Consider the following 21,448-nt stretch of genomic DNA (forward strand, 5'->3'; position numbering starts at 1 on the left):
TGGGCTGGGCAGTAAGTATACATAAGACAGCATGGATATATCAAGAAGAAATTATGCCAGACTAAGTTCATTTCCTTTTTTTTTTTATTTTTGACAGGGTTATGAGATTGGTAGTCAGGGTTATTGTGCAAAACATAACAAATCTGTACTTTATCCAGGTATCTAGGCAGGTTTCACCATTATTTTTGTGGACATGATGGAAACATTTAGGAATCAGGTAGATTCAGAAATAACCCAATGAATGGTGATAAGTAGATAGATCAATGTCAATCTGATGTGATATCTACAGTGGAGTACCATAGGGCTCTGCCTTAGTCTTTATTTTGTTCAACATTTTAAACAAAGACTTAGATAAAGATACTGTCGTATGCTTATCAAATTGGTAAATAAAGTAAAGCTGTGAGGAACAGCTAATGTGTTAGGTGACAAAATGGGTATCCTAAAAAATTTAAAAATACTACAATGATGGGATAAATCTAACTCAGGAGTTATTAACTTGGGTTCTATACATTTGTTTATATACTTTGATAAATATATTTCAACAGAAATAGTTTCCTTTACAATCTTATTTATTAGGGATACATGCAAAGCCTTCTACTTGGATCTAAAATGTCACCAGACATGTATAGGATGGGGAAAGGCATAGCTAGACAATAATATATTTCTTTTAAAAATCTGGAGGGTTTAGTGGACCTTAAGATAAATTTACATTAACATCGTGATGTGGCAGCCAAAAAAGTCAATGCATCTTATACTTCAATACTTGAATGTTTCTAGAACCAATTTCATTGGTGTGGGTGCTTCCATGGATGCCAATGGCAACCTCTTTGTGACTTTAGAAAATGGTTTTCAAGCGCTGATATGACAAAAAAAAGGCATTCCCCCTTGTAGCCAATGTGAGGAGAAAGAGGAGGAGAAAAGGGGGAAAAGCATTAAGGAGGAGGAAGAGGGGAACAACAATAAGAAGAAGAAGACCAAGAAGAACAAGAACAAGAAAGAGAACAAGACCCAGAAGAAGAAGAACCTGACCTTAGGTAAGTCATTTCCTCTCTCTGGGTCTCAGGCTATTCATATGTAAAATGAGGGGGTTTGGTCCCCATTGAATAAGTGGTGAAAAGATATGAACAAACACTTCTCCAAAAAGAGTAGCAAACCCTGCACAGTCATTTCAGTGATCACTCAGAATCACTATCAATAAGAGAAATACAAATTAAATATTGTATTAATTGTATAATTCTAATTAATTGTATTAAATTTAATATGAATTAAAACAACTTTGAAGTCTCACAAACCAATTGGCAAAGATGACTAGAGATGAATTATTTGATGTCATACAGTCCAAGGAAAGATAGTTATACTATTAATACATTATTGGTGGAGCTGTGAAGCAGTCTAAACATTCTTTTATTCTTTTAATTATTCTTTTTAAAATAAGCCAAAAATAGTCCTACCTTTTGATCCAGAGATCTCACTGCCAGACATATATTCTAAAAAGAATGGAAAGAAAAAACAGAAAGAAAAGTCCCATACATACCAAAATATTCATTACAGCACTTCCATGGGTAGCAAAGAACTAGAAACAGGTTAGATGCCTAACGATCAGAGACTGACTAAACAAATTGTGGTGCATAAATGCAATGGCATCATCATGGGACAAGAGACAATAGGAAGAATGCAGAGAAGCATGGAAAGACATATGTAAACTGATGCAGGATGCAGTAAACAGAATCAGGAACATAATATCCATGACTACAACAGTGTAAATGGAGGTGAGAGGAACTGACTACTGTGTTCTTATTGTAAAGACTTGAGCCCAAAGAAAAGATATAAGAATATACCTCTCTTTTTCACTTCTTTGTAGCATTTGGGGTCCATGAGTATGAAACATTATACATACTGTTTGATAAAGTATGTGTTAGTTTTGATATACTGATTTCTTTTAGTCTTTGTTGGAAGCCCTTCCCAATCCCCCTTAATTCTAGGCCATCTCTCTGTTGATCGTCTCCAAATTATTTTGTATATAGCTTGTCTGCACGTAGTTCTCCTCTTTCCCTGTGAGCTCCTCGAAATCAGGGACTGATTCTTGAATTTCTTTATATCCTCAGCACTTAGCACAGTGACATAGTAGGTGCTTAATAAATGTTTCTTGATTGCCTGACTGACTAGTATGGCTTATCATGGAAGAGAAGTGGGATATATTAGGAAAAGAAAGTGATATCAAAATAAAATGTGTCAAAACAAATTTTTAAATGAAATCAATATAACATAAAAAGTAAAGGTGACAATGAAATTTTTTTTTTTAAAATAAACTAAAAATAAAGAGGTTGTCCTCTGAGTTCCCTTCCACACTTAGAATATACAACCCAAAGATCATACAAGGAGGGTAGCTAGATTGCTCCATGGATAGAGAGCTGGGCCTGGAGTCAGGAAGATCTGAATTTAAAGCCTCAGACACTTACTAGCTATGTGACCCTGGGCAAGTCACTGAACCCTGTTTGCTGTTTTTAATCCACCAAAGAAGGAAATGGCAAACCATTCCAGCATCTTGGCCAAGAAAACCCCATGGACAGTATGGTCCACAGAGTTATGAAGAGTCAGACATAATTGAACAACAACAAAAATCATACAATCTGAGCTGTAAAAGGGACTGAGGTGGCCAGCTAAGTTGACTATAACATACCCCATAGATAATCATCCAACTTCTAGCTTGAAGATGCACAAGGAGGGGAAACCTACCACCTCTCAGGGCAGCTCTAATTGACAGAAAGATTTTCCTGCTGTTGAGCCTCAATTTGCTTTACATTAAATCTCCCAACTCTGAAATTTTCTGATTTTGTAACAAGGAGCAGAGAGTTAGGTACAGAACGTAGGAGTGCTGGCTTTCAGGCCTGAGCTCCCTCACTGAGACCCCAGTGACTCGTGCCTCTGAGTTGGAAGGCATGGCAAGGAGGCCTTGGGGCAATCATCCTCTTGCACTGGCATCTTCCCATATAGAGAGACCTATGTTGAATATTGGGCAAGTGAAAGCAAGAACACGTGGTGCCCAAGCCCAGGAAACTTCTAGTCTAATGGAGAAGGGAGAATCACTAGCTTCAAGGGACTCCCAGTCTGATGGGACAGACTTAGGGAGCTAAGACAGATTTACGGTGCTACCTTGGGGAGCACTTCGTCTAATAGGGAAGATTACTACCATCTTCAGTGCAGGAATTTGAATGCATACATGTGAAAACAAATTCTATAAAACAAAGTTCTACAAAGCTACAAATTCTACAAAATTCTACAAAGCAATATATTAATATAAGTGAGTATTAGGAGGCACTGGACAGCATGTTCTAGGGTACAGATGTCAACATAAGCCACACGAACTTCATATGGCCCATAACACACCAGAGTGAGGAAGAACCAAATTAAAATGTAATTTGTAAATAAAGTGATTAAAAATGCAGGAAAGGATAGATAATATTACATCTTAAAACTAAGTCAGTGTGAAGCCTGCAGTGATCCTTCTGTACGGATTAGTGGTCCTCATTTCTATTTGTTTGACACCATTGTTCTGGTGGATGGAAGGATTGGCCACTTTGAAATCAGAAATACCTGACTGAGTCCTGCTTCTGACACATACTTGCTCTTCCTTAATCTCTCAGGGCTTAAGGTAGCTGTCTAAGACTATAAGTTATAAGTGAGTCGGAGAACTGCAACTGAATTCTGGGAGCTGCCACACCAGAAGTTTCCTACACTGATGAAATAAAAGATCTGTATGTGGATAGGTAAAGAGAAAAAGACAGAAACGGAGATAGAAACAGAAACAGAAAGGCAGAGCAAGACAGAGATGCAGAGACAGACAGAAGACAAAGAGATAGATATAGATAATATGGACAGATTAGATAGATGTGGATAGATAGATAGATAGATAGATAGATAGATAGATAGGTAGATAGTAGAGGTAGAATGATACATAGAGATATTGTTTGTCCATTGTTTTCAAAGAGGACAAGTGATACCACAGGATGACGTCTTGACTCATGTGTAAACTGGATTTAAGTGAAGCAGAGTTGTGTACAAAGTCATCAGCCTCACTCTCTCTTCCACAGTCATCAGAGTCCAGTGGCAAGACTGGTGATGGCCTGGGTTGCAGTGTATGACCTTGTTGTCTTCAATGTCTGGCCAAGCTCTAAGCACTCCACAGAGCCTGCTTTAGCCACCTTCATGGCCATTGGAACAAATTGTTCTCATCCTCCTATTTCACTGGAGGAAGTCTTCACATGCTTGGGAGAGACACCCCCCTAACTCACCAACAGGTTTGAGGCCCATCAGTTATTCTCAACCTGGTTTAGTCCATCTGCTAAGATGGTTTACCTGGATGTGGCCTCTGCTATAGCTTCTTGGAGCCACAGGCAAGAGTTGAGTGCCAGGTACACACCAAAGGTAGATGAACAGCCCTGAAAAAGGCTCGGCAATCCTTCACATCAGTGCTAGTCCTCCTGAACACCCCATACACCCCATACATAAAGAGATGATATATGAAGACAAAGAGATGGATAGAAATGATAGTTATGAGATGGATAATATAGATCGATATCAGATAGATAGATAGATAGACAGGCTCACAAAAAAATATGGAGAGAGATAGAAAGAAGTAGAAGTTAAGTAATTTGTCCAAGGTCACAAAGGTAGTAGGTAGCAGAGCTAAGATTTGAACCCAAGGTTGCTGACCCCATCTCAGGGCTTTTAAGTAGCTTGCCCAAGACTACATAAATAATAAACAGCAGAGTGGAGATTTGAACCTAGATTCTATTGACTCCAAATAAAGAACTCTTAGGTGATTTGCCCAAGGTCACACAGGTAATAATATATGACAGAGGTGAGATTTGAACACAAGTCCTCTAACTCCAAATGCCAGACTGCTTCCACCATATTGCATTGTCTCTAGTGCCCCCTCGGTTGACAGAGAGAGCTCAGTCATCTCTGGTAATTAGCAGGGGCCACTAAGTTGGCAAGGTGGCTGAGACAGGAGACACTGTTCACCTTAATGTTGTAGAAAATTGGGCTTAGGCCAGGAGAGGAGAGTCCTTATGGAGAAAATGACCTTCCTTCCTGACTGGAAAGGAGTGAAAAGCCCCACTATCAATCTCATCCCATGCCCCACCTCCAAAGGCAAAAATCCCACCAAAGCATCCCAAGAAGGCTGAATGCAAGGGAACTGGGTGGGGGGAAAAGATAACCCTGATGCATTGTTGGTGGAACTGTGATTTGGTATGATCATTCTAGAAAGCAATTTGGAATTATTTTAATGAACTGACTAGAATGCACATACCTTTTGATACAAAGAATCCATTGGTAGGTAGATAATCTTGCCAAGGATGTTATTGACAAAAAAGAAAAGCTCCATAGATAACAAAATATTTATAGCAGCACTTTTTGTGGTAGAAAAGAATTGGAAACAAAGTAGATTGATTCCCATCCATTAGGGAATGGCTAAACAAGTTGTGCAACATGAATATCATGAAATTTTACTGGCCTGTAAGAAACAATGAACCAGATAAGCATAGAGAACCATGGAAAGACTTACATGAACTGATGTAACGTTAAATAAGTACAGCCAAAGAAACAATACACGGAAAAACAATGTAAAAATAATGTAAATAGAAAGAGCAACAGCAAATGAATTGAACATGTATATTGCAAATTATAATGACTAAATTTGGTCCTCCTCTTTGTGGAGGTGGGAGTCCACAGGTGTGGAACATTGCATATAATGTTAAGCTTTTTTATGTTAATATGTTTTGTCGAATTTTTTTTCTCTTTCTCTTTTTTTATTCTTTGTTATAAAAGATGGCACTCTGGGAGAGGAAAGGATATAGGGGGATGTATAGGATGAGGTAAAACAAAAGATATCTATACAAAAATTTTAAAGTTATTTATAAGAAGGGGAAAAGGATCTCCCCCCTCCTTTCCCTAGAGATTTCTTTTTCTCTTAACATACCAAAAGAGGTTTATTTCTGAGATGATTACAAGGAATTTCTGGAAATAAAATGATGTCTTCATGTTCCTTTCCTTCTGTCCTTCTAGGCAAGCCAGGATGACCACACTGCACCACACAAGTGTTTTGATTTTTTGAGAGTGGGGTGGGCCCCTGGTGGACCAGGTGGCTGGAACTGCAGGGAGATAGCTGGCAGGGAAGAAGGTGGTATCCCTCAATCACCACCTGTTGCTAAAAAAAAAAAAAGATATGGGATCCATATAGGTATATAAAATCAACATGTTGAGGGGGAGGGGTAAAGGAATGGAACTGGCTGCCTGGCAACAAAAGACCCTCCCCCCTTTTTCCTCCCCCCCCACCACCATTTTGTAAACTCCTTTATTCTCCCTTCTAGGCTGCCCTGGATTTTCATTTTAGCCTGATTTTACCTGGATAAACATGTGGGGAATGAGTGAGAGAGAGAGAGAGAGAGAGAAACATATATTATTATTATGGTTTGTCCTGGGCCCAGCACTTAGCTTTAGTCTGAGGGCTTTCCCTCCCCCATTCCTTTCTGGACTATTTGCCTGTTAAATCCTCTGTCTCTGGGCTGGGAAAATAAGCTCTCACTAGCGAGGTATTAGCCAGCCTGCCTGCTGAGCACTTGGGGATGCAGCAACAAGAGGCTTCAGCTCAGTTCCAGAGGTGACTCTGCTTCCCAGGCTGGGTCTAGGGGAGCTGGGAGCACCAAGGTCTCAGGAGTCAGAGGGACATAAGACAATCTCACCTGGTACCAGACTGGGCACTCAAAGGGCTGAGGGAGGAGAAAACAGGGAAACAGTGAAGGGGGTCGAGTCAAGAAGATGCTTCCCTCTGTTACACACACACACACACACACACACACACACACACACACACACACACACACACACACACACACACACGCCTTGCTTTGATTAGAACAGCGATCACTAGCTCATCCTATGCTAGCATTAGTGGAGGCATGCCTGGTACTTTACCAGGACTTTAGGGCTGAAGAGAACTTTAGATACCACCCAGTTCTTCCAGATCCAGATGAACTCCAACTCGGTCATCAATGAGCTTTACAACCTTGATCAACCCGCTTACCTTCTCTTATAGCTGAGATTTCCTCATTTATAAAAAGGTAACAATAATACTTGCTTTACCCCAACCCTCCATCCTACCCCCCCCAGCTTGTTGTGAGGATCAAAGGAGATAATGTCTGTAAAAAGACGGGTAATTGAATCAGCAAATGACAATGACCACAGAATGCCAGAGCTGAAAGGAACCTGAGAGATCACCTAATCCAATATGAATGTTTACAGAGGAGGAGTGTTTACTGAGACCCAGATAGAGGAGAAGACTGGTTAAGGTCCTAAATGAAGCAAGCAGCAGAGCTGGGATTCAAACAGATGAACAGATTAAGTGTTCTCTCACTGCATCATCAACATGGCAACAACGGTGGCAACGTTGATGAAGAATAGAAAGAGGAAGAGGAAGAAGAGAAGGAGGAGCAGAGGAAGAAAGAGGAGAAAAAGGAAGAAGAAAGAAAAGGCGATAATGGTGATGGTACTTTAAGTAAAGCTCACTGTCTTTTGTGACCTTGTGACATTGGATACATCACTTGATCTCTCTGAGTTTTAGTATCTTCTTCTGTAAAATGAAGAAGTTGGACTGGATGATCTCCTAAGCTAATTTCCAGCCCTACATCCTAGGAACTTATGAAAGTTCCTGGAAACCTAGAAGGAGCTCAGAAGAGGGAAATTTCAGTCTAGATTGAAGGTTATGAGGAAGACGTCAGACTTAAAGTTGGACTTTTATTGTAAGTCTGTGTAGGATTTGGAGTAATAATAATGGTAATAATTAGCATTTTTTTTTTATCATTTTAGGGTTTCCAAATAGGTAGAGACAGGGAAGTAATCTCATTCAGAGGATATAACCACCTGGAATCACAAAAGTGTGTTTGTTTTGAGAAGAGGAAACTCTCAGTGCTCTATGAATCAGGCAGCTGGCATGGGAGAAGGATCATGAGCAAAGACATGAAGGCAGGAATAAGGGCATTGGGTGGGGACTTGGAGGGCAGCAGTTAGTAGACCAGTCTGGCTTGAACAAAGGGTTCATGGTGGGGGGAGGGGGGAGGGTAGGAAGAGATAAGCTAGAAGACAGGCTGGGACCAGAGAGCTTGGTATTTGAGGATGAAGAGTTTGCAAATGGGGTTAATAATAGCTTACCTACTGAAGCCAAATAAATTAAGCAAAACCAGAAAAAAAACAATATACACAATGAAAACTGCAATGTAAATGGGGGGAAAACCCACAAAAATGATCAAAACTGAATTCTGTGAAATTATAATGACCAAAGGTGATCCCAAAGAAGAGGTTCAAGAAGGCATCTTCTTAAGATATAATGGCTTAAAACTGTGCTAAGACTTTTGGGACGCCCAAACTGGGAAATATAGGTAATGAAAATAAAAGGTATTTGTTAACTTTTAAAAGCAGAATTTTTTTTAAAAAGTGTTTTGCCTACCAGAAGGCATGGAATTGGACTAGATGACCTCTTGGGATCCCTCCTACCTTCTCAGATCTGTGACAATGACTGGCCTTGTCTCTTCCTCTGAGGTCCTGTCCTTCACCAGCCCCAGACCTCCTCCCATCCCTAGTCCATTTGGGCTTGTCCTGCCTCTTGACTTTACCTAGACCCAGCCCCTCACTCACTGACCCTGGCCTTTATTCTTTCTCTGCCCCAGGAGAGAACATTCTTGTCTTTGAGCCAGGGGTTAGATTTTGGGGGCTCTGACCTCCCACCCCTCCCCTTGTTTCACAGCATCCCCAAACAAGGACCACCTCCTCTCTTTTAATCTCTGGCCCTCCCCCTGCCTAGGTTCCAGAAGTGAGCTGTTGATCTGCATTATCTCTCCCCAGTTTTAGTGTTTTCTTCCCCCGCCTCATCCCTGTTCTATCTCCAGATTCCAGAGCCCAGGCAGGGAGAATGATCACACTCTCCATATCTATTTATACCCAAAGACACCTCGAGCTCCGTTATACCTTGGCGTCCTTCCACCAAGCGCAGCAAAGTAGTCCATCCTACTAAAAGAGAAGACGAAATGGACGTCAGCACCAGGCTCTTTCTCCTAGTCCAGCAGTCTCTCTGGCAGGAGCCCAAGCATCCTCACCTCTCCTTGCATGCCCCTAAACACACACACACACACACACACACACACCCCAAAGGTGAAATTGCCTTCTTTATCTCCCCAGAGCACTGTGTATAGGTTAACTACTGAATTCCTCCAAAAGAAGGATCAGTTCCATGCCTCAGTTTCCCTGATGTTCACAGAAAGGGTATGCAGGTGCAAGTGTGTACACACACACACACACACACACACACAGACACACACACACAGACACACACACACACACACACACACACCTGAATTCCGGGTCTGCGGGGAGCAGGAGGGAGTCAGAACCTTGGACAGGGTTTGGAGCCCCTCTTTGGGAAAAGCGAAGTACAAAATAGCTATGGATTCCTGCCTTCCCTCACACCCAGAATCCCACAATGTCTCCATGAAAGAAAAAAAGAAAAGCCTGGTCTGCATAGTTCTGACCTCCTAATGGGATATTTAGTGTCCTCTCTCACCATATCAGTTCATCATTTCCCTTCGATGTTATTCATTGCTCAGGGGAGGAACATTGCTGGGGGAAGGAGCACTAGGGCTCGTTATTATTTTTTTTGTGGGTGAGGGAAGGGCGGAGAGAGAGAAAAGACTGAGCTGATGGGTAGAATCTTAGTCTAGGACTCAGGACTCCTGGGTCATCTACTCATTGATGACTCTGGTCCTGGCCTTGAACCTCAGTTTCCCCTTTGTGGAATAATGAAGCATAAGTGTAGTGGGAAAGGCATTGGAACTGGAGTCAGAAGAGAAGGGCATGAAACTCAGCTCTGTGTGACTTACTACCTGTGTGAACCTTGGGCAAGTAGCTAAGGTCCTTCTCTGGGTCTCAGTTTCCTCATCTGTAAAATGAAGGGACTGACTAGACTAGAGAAAGTCCTATGGTCTATGGCCCTCTGATACAGCTTCTGACAGACACCTAGACCCATTCTGGATCCTTATTATGGGTGACGGGAGAGGGACAGTAGCCCCATCTCACACACACCCCCCATCTCCCTGGGGTGTCTCTGAGCATCATGTGCTTCTCCTGGCCACTGATGGCCTGTGACTTTGACATGCACTTCTTTCAAATCAATCACTCCTAGTAAGGCTGGGACCAGTCCCCTGACATTCTAATTAAACATTGTATTCTGACCTTGGTTGCATCATCTTAGCTTAAAATAATGGCGTCCATCTTTCCCCAGTGTTCAACTGCCCACCCCAGGCATTGGCCCCAACAGAACTGGGACACATTTTAATCACAGGTCCCTGAGAGGAACTTCAGGCTTTTCCAGAAAAGAAAACTGCAAGCCCTCTCAGGGACAACACATCTATCTGCAGGAGGAGAAAAACAACCCTCTTTCTCTGCCAAGAGGAGTCAAGGCATTTACCCTCCCTGCCCTTCCAGTTAGTCAGGCAGTCCACAGCACTGACAGAGTGCTGTGCCTGGAGCCTTGTTCTCAGAGGGGAAGGAGAGGGAGAGGAAGGATGAGAGAGAATACAAAGAAGACAAAAGACAGCATCCTCCCTTTTTTAACTTTCCTTCAGCAAACACTTATTAAACACCTGCTATGTGCAGAGCTCTGTCAGGCACAGGATGAGGTCTGGAGGGTATGAGAACATACAAAACTCAGCAAATGTTCATTCCCTGCCCTTACGGAGCTTCTATTTTAGTAGAAGGATGTGGCAAAAACAGACGTGTTTATAACATGTTGTATTAACACAGTCAATTAAGAGTGTTTCTGTTCAGTTCAAGGTCATGATTTAAAAAGAAGACTTCATGGAGGAGATGGTGGATGTGTTGGGTTTTAAATGATACAGTATAGGATTTAGATCCTGAAGACTTGAGCTTGAATCCAGACTCTGCTGCTTCTTAGCTGTGTGACTTCAGGCAAGCCATTGATCTGTTCTGGGCCTCAGTTTTCCCATCTGTAAAGTGAGAGGCTTTTGTTCATGGGTTCCTATAAGTCCTTAGCTCCATGTGCATTTTCTGGGAGGTAGAATAGTGGCTTCCAAGTATCCAGTACCCATTATTGTACAATGGGTGTCCATAGAGATACTGGGAACCATGTTACCCGCTTTGGGGAAAACCTAGACATTTTACAGAACCAAAGGATTTCTAAATTCGCTTCTAATTCTAAATCTCATGAAAGTGGTATCCCATAGGTGGCATCCTAGAAAGAGCACTGGACTTCAAGTCAGGAAAAACCGAGCTCAAAGACTGTCTTAGACACTCACTGTGTGACCCTGGGCAAAATAGTAACCTCTCTGTGCCACAGTTTCTTAATTCACAAAATGAGAGGGTTGAACCTGATGGAATCTAAGGGCCCATCCAGCCCTAAATCTAACATCTCAATTGTCCTGTGAACTCCAGTGAATTGGCAGGATTTCAATAAGCAAAGAAGAGTGGAGAGATTTTTCAGACCTGGAGAACAGTTTGAACAAAAACATGGAGATGGGAAGTCATGGGTTAGTGTGCAGGTAGGGGTGTGTGTGTGTGTGTGTGTGTGTGTGTGTGTGTGTGTGTGTGTGCACGTGTGCATGTGGGGGGTGGTAGTTGTCAGTGCTGGAAGGTGAGTTCAGTTTGATAATTAGATCATAGACTTAGAACCAGAAACACTCTTAGAGACCATCTAGTTTAATCTTCGCATTTTACCAATGAGAAAACTGAGATCCAATGAGTTTAAGTGACTTTCTCAAAGACACATAAGTACAGATCTGGAATTTGAACCCATGTCTCTGACTTCCAATCTAGCATTCTAGACAGTACATCATAGACCTCTAGCCCTGATGAGGAAGACACAGTCCCTGCCAGAATCACTCCATCATACTTTCAAAGCTAGAAGGAAGCCCTGAGGTCATCTAGTCTGAAGCATGAATGCCCTCTCCAACACTCCTAAGAGGTGAATAATCATCTATGTATATTCTTCTAAACTCAATTCTTGGCTCTGTCTGCCCAGACTTCTTTCACAGCTGCCTCCCTGTTTTGCACCTACTATGTGTTATTATATATTGCCTCTGTATGAAATTGAATACTGGACTTGGTGTCTGGAAGACCACAGTTCAAATTCCAACTCAGATAACCTTGGGCAAGCCACTTAGATCTCTCTGTGTCTTAGTTTTATCATCTATAAAATAGGTACAATGGGTACTGATGAGGCCAGGAGCCTTATTAAGCTGCTAACCAGTGACTGAGTCTGCCTCCAAGGTAACTGGCTCAGTAAAATCCTGTTAACAACATGAAGCATGAAAGGGAGAAGAGTGTTTTGACAAAAAAAAGGACTTCTTTTTTTCTATGGTATATTTAAGTTGAGTTCAGATGCCAGCTCAGCCTTTTTTTTTGGGGGGGGGAAGGGAGTACTCTTTTTCCTTTGGACTTCAAGAAAGTATGGTAAGAAGTATACTTACAGGCTTTGGAGTCAGAGAACCTGAGTTTGAATACCTAATCATTTACTTACTACCTGTGTGACTTCAGCTCTCTGGGTCTCAATTTCCTCTTGATAAAATGAAGAAAATTGATTAGATGGCCCATGATGCCAGGTGAGTAGAGGAAATGGAATATTTGTCCCTTTTCCATTCATACTCAGAAGTAGAAAATGTGAACTGTCCAAAGCCCATGGCACATTGCTGGTGCTTGTCCATGTGACCTGAGAAGGGAGTCTGTGGACCTTGAATTTCTAGCTATCTTTTTTTCTGAGAGCAGGTCAGAGACTGGCAGTTCTGAGAATGGATTTTCTTTGTAAGCTCCACAGCTCCCAAGATACTGAGAGCTGCTAAGTTCAAGAAACCAGCATTGGCTTCCTAGAGGTAGAATATTTCCTCAGAATTGTGTTTCTTGGAGAAGGAAGAGTCAGTCTGCCGCTAAAAGATCAAAGGCGTGAATGCGTGGAGGAGAGGAGGGAGAAAAGCTGGGTGCTTGAACAAGAGATCTGGGCCCTGCCAACCCTGTCATTTCTGGGAGTTGATTGGTAAGTATAGGTCTAAGATGAAAGGGTAGCTTTTTGTTCAGCAGTAACCCCCACCACCACCCCACCGCAATGCCATTACCTTCCGAGGGCAGTCTAATGGGCTATTTGCAAGCTTTTGTTCATGGGTTCCTATAAGTCCTTAGCTCCATGTGCATTTTCTGGGAGGTGGAGTAGTGGCTTCCATGTATCCAATACCCATTATTGTACAATGATTGTCCACTCGGATGTTGGGGACCAAATTACACACTTTGGGGAAAACCTAGATGGGAGCTATACCTCAACTTTAATTTGGACTTTCAGGAAATAAGCCAAAGAGAGGAAATGATTGGGCCTGGTCAGTGTAAACCCGGAATTCTGGGGGAAGTGGTCTGTATGACAGACAAGGTCACATGGGGATAATGACAACACCTGCCTCACAGCGTTGGTGTGGAAATATAATGAGTTCATAGATTTAAAATGTTTTGCAAACCTTAAAGCATTGTATAAATATGAGTTATTTTTATTTAGACTGTAAGTTCCACGAAGGGAGATATCTAACGTCATCTGTCTCCCAGAAAGTAGTACCATGTTCTGTGATTAACTGGTGGTTAATAATTGTTTTTAATTTAATTGCTTTGAATTGACCCAACCTGATAGAAGAGTGGCCCAACTGATTGGTGATGTGTCAAGGGGCCTTGGAATCAATGGCAAATACAAAGAGGAACACCTCTTGAGGGATCTGAAGAAAACCTTGTAATTTATGTCCACAGAAACATTAAGAAGCTAGGCAGCCACCTCAACCTCTGAAGATCTTGGGGATGGGCATGGTTTGGGGGGCTGCTATTTTTAGCTTGTTTTCCCTGTAATTATTCTTTTGAGTGGATTTGAAAGTTGTAGTTTCGAGCTCTCTGGGAGAGAGAGCGAGCTATAGCCATACCCAAAAGTGGGCATTTATTCACAGTAATTTGACTGAATTTGTAGTTATTATTAAGCATTTATCACTGAAAAAGTCACCTTAATAGGGTTTTCCTCAGATCTTCAGAGGCCCAAGTTCTCTTCTTTGTCTTACAGACGTGACTTGAAAGGATTAAAAGATCTGTCCAAGGTCAGGCAGCCAATGAGCCACCAGGTTTAGAAACTGGAAGTCCTCACCATTGTTACAGTCATCATCTTCATTATTAAAATTGTTGACATCAACATCATGGTTTAAAATTTTAAAAAAATACTTTCCACACACTGTCTTCTTGATCCCTACAGCAGCATCATGAGGTAGGGAGTACCAACATCATTATTCCCATTTTACAGATGAGGAAAGTGAGGCACGGAGTGATCAATCCATTTGTCCATAATCACAGGCATTGCTTGGTTTATAGGCTGATTTATCACAAAGCCATAGAATGTCTGTGTCATAAGGGATGCTGGAGATGATCTGTTCCAGAGGAGGAGAAAACTGAGGCCCAGAGAGAATAATTGAGGTGTCCAAGGTCACACAGGGAATCTGTGCCAGGACTGGGGCCTCGTAGTTTGGGACTATAGAAAGTGCAGGAAGTGGGAGGGGCATTTCTGATGGCTGTATCCCAGAGGAGCAGAGTTCAGAGACAACCTTAGAGACGGGGTTGATGGGATGGGGCAAGAAAATCTCGGACAAAACTGAGTTTATTTCTATGACTGGAAGGCCTAGAGTCCTGGCCTTAGTTAGACTGGTGGGTAGATGGGTGAGTCCAGAAATCGGGACCTTCTTGGGAGAATACAGCCTATCTGTCCTTCTACCTCTCTTTATTCATCTACCATTCATCAATATTGATATCTATCATCTATCTGTACCTACCATTTTCTATCTTTATCTATCTATCTGACTGTGAGAAGGGGATGGGGAAAGACTGACTTGTTTTTCACCTACTCTTAGACCTTAGATCAAAATGGGTCTTCCAGATCTATTATTTAGTTTCTCAAGACACAGGAGAGGATCTTTACTCTGTGCAGTTCTCAAAAGTTGCTGGATCTCCTGGTTTCTCCATTAACTTCCTGGCCCCACCTGACCCACCACACCCTCCCCAACTGCTATGAGGCTCCACCTCCTATCTTCATTCTCTACCCTCCTAAATCTTTGCTAGCTACAGCCCTTCCTACTCACCATCCTCATCCCTATTCACTCCCCAAAGGAGTCCTGGGCACTTACAGCCCTGGAAGCTGTTTCAGGGAATGGCTTGTGCTAACTGGATATCACTTGGTCTGGCCAGATCTCTGCAGCTCCAGATGCCTGCGCTGGGGGAGAGGCTTGGCTCGTTAGCCCTTTCTTATGTCTCTCCCTCTCTCTGCTTCATCCATCAGCCAAGTTGGCTAACAAAGGGGATGTTGAGTAAGTCATAACAAACTCCGTAGTTCATTGCCATTTAACTACAAAAAACTGTGGCAAAGACAGCACCATTTTCTCTCTGTCTCCTCTTTCTCTCTGTTTGTGTCTATGGGTGTGTCTCTCTGGCTCTTTCTGTGTCTCTGTCTCTCTTTTTGTCTCTATTTCTGTCTCTTTGTCTCTGTGTGTCTCTGTCTCTGTCTCTCTGTCTCTGAATCTTGGTCTCTATGCCTGTGTCTGTCTGTCTGTCTCTGTCTCTCTGTCTTTCTTTCTCTCTGTCTTTCTCTCTCTCCCTCCCCTCCCTCCATCCCCAACTCTCTGTTATTTTGTCTGTCTTTCTCTCTCTGACAGTTTGGCACTCATAATTTTTCTGCTGGTGCTATGGGGAAGAAGAGGTCATAGAATCATAGAAGCAAATAATATTAGTGCAGAAAGAGATTTACCTATCCATTCCAACTCACTTATTTTTCCATTCAAGCCATAAGGTGAGGGCTGGGGAGTAGAAATGGGAAGGACATGATTAGGGCTATAGGCCTGCCTGATATAGAGGAAAGAAAGAACACTACATGTAGAATTCACCCGAAACCTGGATTCAAATGCAAAACCTAGTCCTTACTCCTTTAGGCAAGCCCTGGGCCTCAGTTTTCTATTCTGGAACAAGAAGAAATTCCTAGAACTCAATAATTTTGGGTTTGAAGGTACCTAAGAAGCCATTTGGACAGACAATGCCCTTCTAGAGCTGGAGGGGCCCTCAAGGGCCATCTGACTCAACACTTTTGTTTTATAGCTTAGGAAATGGAGAAATTAAGTGACTTGTCTAAGGTCATACAGAAAGTATCAGAAGTGGGATTTGAACGCAAGTTCTCTGACTCACAATGCCAGTGTTCTTTTCCATTCTACTTCTACATACTGGGAAACAGATGACAAAACATAGCTCCCTCAGCTCAGTGAAGAGGTGGAGACCTATGGGTACATGATGCTGCCTGTGCTGTCCGATGCAGTCACTGTTTTTCTTTCTCCTAGGTTTGGGTTTGATTAGGGCAGAGGTTGGAGCAGGAAGAGATATTGGGAAAGGAATATGATGTAAAAGACAAATGGTGTCAATAGAATGTTTTAATAAAAGAAAATGAGGGAGTTTCAGGGGTGGGGAACCTGCAGCCTCAAAGCCACATGGGACCCTCTAGGTCCTCAAGTGTGGCCCTCTGGCTAAATCCAAACAGTCAAGGGGCTGAACTTGAGGACCCAGAGAGCTCCACATATGGCCTCGAGGCCACAGGTTCCCCACCCCTGGATTCATCTCTAAGGTCCCTCTAAGCTCTAAACGCAATGATCCCCAATCAAACACTAAGAGTTTATTGAGCATTTACTATTTCCCAAGCATTATGCTAGGGACTGGGGGTACAAAGATAAAAATGAAACAGCCCCTACTCTCCAGAGGCTTATATTCTATCAGGGAAACAATGCATGCACACATAAACATCTACAAAATAAATACACCTTCATTGGTGGGAGAGAGGGCATTAGTAGCTGGGGAGTCAGGAAAGGCCACATGTAAGCGATGTTATTTGAATTGTTCTGAAGGAAAGTAGGGATTCCAAGGGCAGCTAGGGGGCACAGTAGATGGAGCACTGGGCCTAGAGTCAGTAAGACTCATTTTCCTGAACTCAAATCCAGCCTCAGATACTTCCCTGGGCAAGTCACTTAACTCTGTTTGCCTCAGTTTCTCATCTGTAAAATGAGCTGGAAAAGGAAATGGCAAACTACTCCAGTATCTCTGCCACAGGATCATGAAAGGATCATGAAGAATCAGACACAGCAGATTCCAAGATGAAACATTTGTTTCTTAAGCACTTTTACTATACTCCAAGTATTATGTTAAGCACTTTACAAATATTATCTCCTATGATTCCAAGAATCAGAGGTGAAAAAGAAGGGCATTGCACACTGGATCCAAGAGCCTTGAGCTTGAATTCTGAGCCCTGAAGGTTTACCTCTCTGTAGGTGAGTCACTGCTTCTAATGCTGTCTCACTCCTTCCTTCTGTATCTGTAAATGGAAGGGATGAGGCAGGGGTGGGGAGAGGAGGAGAATCCCTATGGGGAGCCGAGGATGATATTGCAAAGACCACGCATCTTGAAGACTTTCATGGGACCATACATCATGAGTTAGAAGGTACCTTAAAAGGCCATCTAGACAGAGACACCCTTTCTTGGTGAAAGGCAGCCTCACCTTGTGGATAAGTATCTACGAGAAACCTGGCTATGCCCAGCTTGCCACATAGACAGGCTGAGCATATGCTTCTGTGGGCGTAATTCTGCATATGTGTATAACTCTGTGTATTTATGTGTATATATAACTGTGTAAGAAGCCTTTTGGCATAGCAGACAGGGTGTTGGCCTTCCTTACAATAAGGAAAACCTGGGTTCAAATCTCACCTCTGATATTTATTGGCTCTATGAACCCCGACACATTAATTAATCTTTCAAAGCCACATTTCTGCATCTTTCTAAAAACAAAGCCACTAACTGGCAGTGTGGCCTTAGGCAAGTGGCTTAACCTGCATATGCCTCAATTTCCTCATCTGTAAAACTGTGGCAGCTGGGTGGCACAGTGCATAGAGCACCTGCCCTGGAGTCAGAAGGACCTGAGTTCAAATCTGGCTACAGACACTCGACATTTACTAGCTGTGTGACTCTGGGCAAGTCACCCAACCCCGGTGCCTTTTGGTTCTATGACTCTTCTCCTATGCCTCAGTTGCCTCAGGGAATGTACCTTCTCAGATTCTCTGTAATAATGCCTCTGACATCTATATACCTCACAGGGTTATAAGGATCAAATGAGATAATCTATATAATATCCTTTGCAAAACTTAAAATGCCAGATAAAATAATTCATTGTTTTAACTAGCATGTGTGCCTAACCATATGTGTAAACGTACATAAATAGAGAGAGGAATTACGGTGCAGTAGAAAGAGACCTGAACTTTCCTATTGAACTTAGAACAGTAAGATCTGGGTTCAGATTCCATTTCTGACATTTACTTCCTTTGTGACCTTGGATAAGTGATTTAACCTCTCCGGGCCTCAGTTTCCTCACTTTTAAAGTGGGAGGGTTAGACTTGATGACCTCTGAGGTCCCTTCCAGCTCTGCCAGCTACAATTGTCTGCATATGTTTTTATGACTGGTGTAAGTGCATAATCACAGGTAATGTGTTGTAATGTTTGTGTTGAAATGCACACATATAACACACGCATATGTTGCAATACAGACATACAACATGTGCATGTGTTGAAATGCATGTATGTGTTGTAATGATGCCACTGCCACTTGCGTGTAAATTGATTTGCATGTATCTCTCTGAGCATGTCATGGTACACAGATACTGTGTGGGGGTGAATAGTAAGAGCTCAGATAGGCTTTGTGTGTCAAGGGCTGGGCAAGTATTCAGTCAACAAGTTTTTATGCCCTGCTTAAGTGTGCACCCAGCACTCTACTGGGTGCTGTTGAAGAGGTTTCAGAAGAAATAGCCTAAAGAGGTTTTTAAAAATACAAAAAAAGAGTGGTAAGAAAAATCAAAATTTACTTTAAAAAGTACTTGAATAATGTGCTTACATCCATATGGTTTACATCATGCTTTCATATCTATTCCTACGTTTGATGCTCAGGCTTCTAAGATCCTTCCTTGATCCCCAGGGTGTCTCTTGACTTGAACTTGACAGTATTATCCTATAAACAAGTAGTCCTGTGAGATAGGTAATACAAGCATGGATTATATAAATTGCTTCCCAGGCCAGCAAAGCAGCTAGACCCCTGAGCCTGGAGTCACGGAGACCTGAGTTCACATCCAGTCTCAGACACTTCTGTGACCCTGGGCAAGTCACTTAATCTTTGTCTGCCTCAGTTTCCTCCACTATAAAATAAGCATAATAATAGCACTTGCCTCCCAGGGTAATTGTGAGGATTCAATGAGATAATTTATCTTTTTCCACTTGATAGTATTTTATCATTTCCAATGACATGTGACGATACTTTTCAACTTCACTTTTATAAGATTTTGAGTTCAAATTTTTTTTTCTCCCTCCTTCCCTCCTCCCCAATGAGATAATTGTAAAATAGCCAGGCACAGACTAGAGTAGGCATGTAATAAGTGCTCATTCCCTTCCCTCTCTCCCCCTCCCAGGAAAGAAGGGCAGTTTACTGATCAGGCAGGGGCTTAGAAGGATCAAAGGGGGTTGATCAGAGGAACACAGATTTAGAGAAAGAAGGAACCTCCCTCCCCACCCCTCTTTTTTTGGATGTGCTAACTGAAATCCAGAAAGGTTGCCCTTCTGACTTTCCCAAGCTTACACAGCTAGTAAATGACAGAATTGGTATTTGAACCCAGGTCCTCTGACTCCAAATAAGGAATATGAGTTTGAATGGGTGAATGGCTCAGGTCACGCAAAGGCAGACCTCAAGCTGAGAATACTGAAGGATGCTGGCCAGAAGGGCCAGTGGCAGAAGGTGGCATCTGGATGGGATCCCTCATTCTAAAGTCAAAACAAAGTCAGAAGGATGAGACCAGGGGCAGCTACCTGCACCGCTGGAGGGAAGCTAGGTCCCTCCTCCCTCAGCTTCTGCCAAGGTGAGTGGGGGGATTGGTCCCTACCGTGCCTGAAGTCTGTACCTCACTGAAATGCTGAGCTCTCTTCACTAGGGAAATAAAGCACAACACACACACACACACACACACACACACACACACACACACACACACACACACACACACACTCCCCTGTCCTTCATTTACCTTAGTTCAACAACACAGCAAGGATACACGTCTCGTCTCGGAGTGTTTAATTAAGGTAAGATGTGGCTGTCTTTGGGCTTCTGATACGTGTTTTTCCCCTCCTCCTCAGGGAGCACACCTGCCCAGGGTCTGTGGAGTCCCATAGCTAGGTGAAGGACAAGGTGTCCACAGGGAATGACATTGCATAGAATGACTCAGGCTTCTCTGGTTTTATATTTGTCCTGGCCCACCCCCTTCCCTTTCTGCGTATTACCTTTGATGTCTCAGTCTCCTCCTTGGACTTTTTAGCTTTTTCATTTTTGATGACACAAGGCGTTATCTCTTGCCTCTGATTCTAAATCTATGCCTCTGGGGTTTTAGGGCATTAAAGTTGGCCCGGCTTGTGGTTAGTCTTGCAAATTCATCTTAGGCAGAGGAATGAAGGCAACCTCTCTGAAGGGTCCTACAGATGGCCACTTTTCCATAATCTATAGGGCAGAAACCTGGTAGAGTAAGGCCTTCATCAGCAGTGCCACAAAGTGTTACTGCATCTAAATAGGTAAGTGGTGTTGTTCAGTCACTCAGTTGTGTCTGACTCTTCAGAACCCTGTGCACCATACTGTCCATGAGGTTTTCTGGGTAAAGATACTGGAGTAGTTTGCTATTTCCTTCTCCAGCTTGTTTTACAGGTGAGGAAACTGAGGCAAACAAGGTTAAGTAACTTGTCCAAGGTCATACAGCTAGTAAGTGTCTGAGGCTGGATTTGAACTCAGGTCTTCCTGACTCGAGGTCAGTGCTGTATCCACTGAGTCATCTAGCTGCAGATAAATGTGTGTATGTACACATGTATGTATGTATGCATGTATGTATATGTATGCACACATATATATGTGTATGTTATTTAGTTGCAAATGATTCTTCCTTTATGGGAAAGCTTCTGGGCAAGTACAATATTCTTGCAAATAAACTAAAGATTAGAACTCATGACTGACCTAAGAGCCTTTGGCTATGCTTTTGCTCTCAATACACATGGGGGAGGTAGGGTGGTTAAATGCTGAGATAGCATCAAGTGTCTGAGTTCCACAAATAATTAACACAGTTTGACAGACTCAGTGTCCTAAGGTTCAATAAGTTTGGTTTTGTTTTATGCCAGTTCATGATATGAGGGTGACATGGGTTCCAACCTTCCCTAAATTAGTTGTAGCTAAATTGTTACATCCACTAACAACATTGTTTTCTTTTCTTTTTTCTTT

Source organism: Phascolarctos cinereus, unplaced genomic scaffold (genome assembly GCF_003287225.1).
Source record: "Phascolarctos cinereus isolate Bilbo 61053 unplaced genomic scaffold, phaCin_HiC Scaffold_5;HRSCAF=322, whole genome shotgun sequence".
NCBI classification, from domain to species: Eukaryota; Metazoa; Chordata; class Mammalia; order Diprotodontia; family Phascolarctidae; genus Phascolarctos; species Phascolarctos cinereus.